The sequence below is a fragment of the Lactuca virosa genome, chromosome 8 (assembly GCF_052849685.1).
Source record: "Lactuca virosa cultivar CGN04683 chromosome 8, Lactuca_virosa_CGN04683_v6, whole genome shotgun sequence".
Lineage (NCBI taxonomy): Eukaryota > Viridiplantae > Streptophyta > Magnoliopsida > Asterales > Asteraceae > Lactuca > Lactuca virosa.
The window spans coordinates 307547547-307553640 of NC_136433.1; positions in this window are offsets into that span (position 1 = coordinate 307547547).

Sequence of the window (6094 nt, forward strand, 5' to 3'; positions counted from 1 at the left end):
GAGAATTTCAAATTCCTATCATTTATCGAAATCTGTTTAGATTTTAAACTTATATGCACTGACCCTCCTGTAATGAATATGTACAAAGTCACAAAGACTTGTCAACAGTCATTATAAGGTATTCCAATGGAGATCAACTCCATGGAAACTAAGTCTCATATTCAAAGTACATTGCTTTGGACATGCTTCTTGCATTAAGTTTTCTAATATTACACAGATAACTTCCACCTATGGAGACAACTCCATATTCTCATTTTGACTATCACTTCTGAATAAGAGATGCCTCTTTTCAGAATATGTCAATATGGTCCTTCCAAAATTAGCACTATACTTCCAACTGTCCCTGAGCAACCAATCTTTGGTAAACCTCAGATTGTCCTCGACAATTGCTTAATCATTTTAGTCATATCCAATTCTAGACCTTTTCCCTTCTTAATGCCTCTGGGCATTTGGAAAAATTTAGAAATGACAAATATTATAGCACATGCAATTGATCCTGTACCCAAAGCAAATGGTACACGATTCATGATGTCTCACATAAAGACATGATTCTAGAACAATCTTTTGCTACAATATTTTTATTTTCCATGTTTTCAAAATTTGACTATGAAGAGGGATGCCGTAATCATAATCGAATTTTAAGAACGCAATATATAGAATTTTCTTAAGTTGAACCAATCCAACATGAAATTCATATATATATTCTTGACTAAAGATGATTAAGGTCTCAATCTAAGCCTTTAGAACTGAAATGAAGTATATCCTCTCCCTTAATTATAGCAAAACAACTTTTGTTTTCTATAATTAACATTGCTAACTTGCAACACTAACAATAATTATCATGCTCCCACTAACATGATGATTATTAGCATAACACTTATACTCCCACTAGCTTTGACATGTACTCAGAAATCAGCTGGACTTCTACAAATCAATACTTTATTGACTTTCTTACCAAAGTTCAGATTTCTGATACGAGATCCTTTGATAAAACTTTATCAAAATCATACACCTTTCCTTAGATAGCATGCATGTGTGTCTAAACAATTTCAGAACTATGAAAAGGGATGCCTTAATCATAGTCTCAATTGTTTAGACCTTTTGCCATCTGCTTCAAATCTACTCGGTGGAAGTGTTTCCTCACCATCATTAAACTGCCATTTTATAGACCGGCTTCGTGAATGAGGCCTACTAATGGTAAGACGACTTGCTCTTATACATATAATATATTAAACTTTTAATATTATAATAGTATAAGGGTGTATTTTAGACATTTAAAATACTTGGTGGTTTAATCTATTAATTAAACTAGACTTTTAATTTAATTAAACTCAAACCATATATTTATGGATTAATAATACTCTTTTAATTAAACGCTTTAATTAACTATTAATAAAGTCCATAAGAGTTAATTTGAACTATTCAACAAAACATCATAATTCCAATTATTAAACTCAAAATTAAAATCATTTAATTAATTGTTTAAGTTATGAACCCAAGAGTTTTAGAATTCAATTCTTTTTTTCATAAAAAACTTTTCTCAAATTCCAAAACTTGAGGGCAAGTTTTGTAATTCTTGAAAACCTTTGGATTCCATAACTTATGGAATTAATGGTGTTTTATGATGAAACTTTCCATGTTCCATAACTTAAGAACAAGTTATGGAATTCTTTAAAACATTAACATCAAATTTTGTAACTCCATAAAAACTTTGAATCAAATTTTTTTTTTAAAAAAAGCTTTCATATCCATAACTTATGGAAGTTTCAAAAACCCTAAAAAAAACTTTCATATCCATAACTTATGGAAGTTTCAAAAACCCTTAAGATCACAACTTTAAAAAAAATTTTGAGCTCCAAAATTTTATGACAAAATTTGTAACTCCTTAAAACATTTAGATCAAACTTTTAAAACAAATAAAATAATCATATCATTCTATCTTTTAATAAATTGACCTAATTCAACTCTTGTAGTAAAGTGACTCAAATTTTATAAATAATTAGTTTTTCATAAAATCAAGTAATTATCATAAAATTTGACAAACTTCATTTTTTTTTCTTTTTTTTTTCCTTCAACTTGAAAAAAAACATTTGCATCAATATAACAGAAAACAACCCATGGCTCTGATACCACTGTTGGGTTTTGAGCATTCTAACACTCCTATGGTGTACATGCAACCCTATAAACCTTGGATTTATGTTTTCTCTATTATACATGCAAATATTAACTATTCCAAGGTTTCGTCCTAACTAGCATATTATGAAGCACCTATACTACAAAGTTCTAGTTAGATGACATACCTTTTGATGTAGCTTGATGTCTTCAAGCTTTAAGAGCTTAGCCCCAATAGTGTGGAAGCCTCAAATGGAATCACAAATCACCAAAACACCTTGGAAGAACTTGAGAGAATATGTATGCACACTAAAATCGGTCCACTCTTATTTTCACACACTTGTGCCAATTTTGTGAGCCAAGGACCCCTTTATATATTATGGAGGATTAGGGTTACATCCATGTAAACCCTAATACCCATGACCTTTCATTTACATAGGATCCATGGGTTAAAAGCGCCATGGACCATCCATGAAAGCTTAGCCCAACCTAAATGAACTTGGCCCATTCCATATATATAAGAGTCCATATTTAATTAGTTCTTTTTGATCACTTAATTAATTCTAAATTAATTCTTGATCAATACTAATTAAATAATATGATTCCATATTAATATATTAGAACTTATAATATATTAATATAAATCATAAATATACTATTCTCAAAAGACTATCCATATAAATTGTGTCGGTGAAGTGCAACCCAAATGGACCATGCCGGGTCGGGTCAAGTACATACCAAATATAGTTATGGACTTAGACATTAATCCAACAATACAAACATGTTCATGCATACAAACAACATCACTAGTAAACTATAATATGCATAGTTTAGGAAGTTACTAATACTAATACTAGAACAATGAAACATACATTACAGTACAGCTAGTACATACTATACATTACAATACAGCTATAACATACTATACATTACAATACAGCTAGTACATACTATACATTGTACAAGAAAACATACATACTAGACAGAGAGAGAACAAACAATACCATACAGAGAGAAAATACATACATGCTAGACAGGGAGAGAACACACAATACAGCTAGCACATACATATACTAGAACATTACTACAGTTATGTGAGCCACGTAACGGGGCATGACACTACCTGTCATGACCGTTTTGTATCCAGAATCTCCTTAAGTGGGGAGCGTATGAGTTTGTGTATATATCTATACTGTATTCACTATCCTACACCTTGCTGCTCGCTACAGTGGGACTTGCAAGTCTACGGGTGCCAAACGTCATTTCTTACGACGTCTTACATCGTCGTTTTTCTATAGAGTCGGTAGCAGGATATAGGCCGATCACATGGTACTTTAAATAACAATTGGTTTAAGGTAGTTAGTACAACAGTAGTTACTTAATACAACACTACAGTACTATTTCATTTTCCCATTACATTCACTTTGTGATATTCACCCAATAAACAATAATGTAAAAACTATATTTTTGGTTAATGATAGTCAGATTTGGGAAAATACACACTCTTACAAGAGACACACACAGATACTAGATGCCTTGGTAGAAGGCTACTTTTAGTAGGAAACATAGGGTTTTCTAGGGGAGTTCAAACAATTACAAACTTTTACAAACTTATACAATTACAGACTTACAAACACTTTCATACAAATACAGACATTAATATACTTATGATCTCACCAGCTTTAAAGCTGATAAACTCTTTCAAAATAACTTGTATTCTCAGGTCACCAGTAGACAGGTACCGATGCCAGGTTTTGAGAAGATGGAGCTCGTTCAAGACTAATCTTTTATTTTGATGTATATTTTTGGTGTCTATATAACTTGTCAGAACACACTTGTATGAAATTATATTATTAATGCGATGGATGATGTTGTTGCTTGTTTACTACTTTGCATTGTTGTGATACTGAACATGACGTCCTCCGCCCCAGAACGTTTCCGCCGTTCTTGGTTTTGGGGTGTGACAGATTGGTATCAGAGCATTGTTTATAGTGAATCGAGTATATCAACCCATAAAAGATATACGAACTATAAACACAGCGGGATTAAAATACTCTGATAAAGAGTTTATACTTTTAAATAATAAAATATTTAACCAAGTATACATACCTGCCTGCATTCATACTAAAATCAGTGTCACTAGGACAGAACAAAAGTATTACGATTGTTGGGCAACACAAGTAGACTTAGAGACATATAGTCAAAGCTGGGAAGGTATAGCCTGATCAACTATATTATCCGAGGGTTGACTAGCATGTGCCTAAGTGTAGTTGTGAGGTTGCAACAAGTCTAAAAACTACCAACATTACTACAATGAAAACCTTAGAACAAAACATAAACTTAAAATACTATAGGGGTATTTGGTGTTACTATAAACTATTTATGTGCTACATTCTTATATCCCTTTTCTCGCTTAGATAATATGGCTGGATTCCATCCCCACAACAACTTGTACTTCCCGAACCAAGGTAATGGAGGAGGGTTTGAAGCAGAGTCGGAAAATGATCACCCAATCCCTGTGGATGATCACCAGGTTGAAGGCTTTGCAGATGGTTCTGACTCCGAGCCTGAAGTTGAGAACCTACCCCCGATGGCTCCTGTCCCAAATCCTAACCCTTGTCCGACTTTTCAAGGCCCGACGCCTCCATGGGTAGAAAGCTTGGAAACATGGAGCCAAGATCAGAATCAGCCCATGCCATTCAATGGAGACCAAACCTTCTATGACCTGAGCGAAGGAGGCTCAGCAGATAGAGTCTTACCAATTCTGGTCCGCAGAGTGGCTCGAAACGAGATTCAGGGCAGGACCGCTCTCCATCGAATCACGGAAGTTGTCACCAATGCAAGAATGCATACCCTCCGCACCATCCGTCTGGAAGATGCTCGCGAGAGATCTAGGGGAGACCATGAAACCCTGCAGCAGGAGCTAGCTGAAACTCGAGCTGAAGTCATAGAGCTCAGAGTACGCCAAAGGATGTACGAAAGGTACCTACTGGATATGGAGCGCCAGCTGGCATAACTAGGGGTTCACCCAAGGGATGACCGTCACCAGTAGGAGATATTCTACCTTTCTTTTAGGGGTTGAAAGAATAGTCGTCCTATCGATGCTCCAAATAGCACTTTTCTATGTAACTAACTCTGTACTGTAAGTACTTTCTAGTTAGGCCAGTATGCCGTCAAGATTGTTTTCTACTTCGGATGTGATGTAAGACCTACTCCAAGGTCATTTTTCCCCAAACATATTACATCTTAAATATCAATGATCTTGACAGTCAGCTAATTTTTGTGCCAATCCTTGTTCAAATACTTTCGTTTTGCTATCGTTAGAATCTTATCGAAACACCCACTTCGTCAAATAATTAAGCTATGGTGAATTAGCTCAAGGACTTCTTCCAATTCTTGTCAAAGGTTGGATCCAGTTATCCACCAACCAATGATAGTCTAGTGCAAAACAACAATGGTCTAGTAAAACATTCTACGAACTTACTTTAATTCTTTTCCAGTTATGCATCATAGGGATGTAGGTCAAGCCATCGAGAACAGTTTAACTAATTAAAAACTTTATCTTTACATGATTGAGAAGAATACATCTAGGACTGACAATAATCACTCACAAACTCCTTTCTTGTCAAATAGCAGAATCATGTCGTCACCAAAAGGTAATCCGCTGAACGACACAACCCCGATCCTTCACATAGACGCTGCCACCTTCCAAGCAGCAGTATCAGCCGCCGTTGCAGCTGTCTTTGCACACTACGACTCTTGTAACGCAATCGAGGCTGTGAAGGGTGTTGACAGTTCAAATTGTTGTAACAATCCGGGAAATCAACAAATGATAGCTATTTCCAACACCCAAGGCCACAAATTTGAGGGTAAGAAGCGAAGGCGTCAAGCCTATAAGGAGCGCAAGCAATCACAAAAACTTGCCACACAACAGCAACAAGTGGCGGCCCCTGCCACTTCAGCCCCAATCAAGCTATATAAA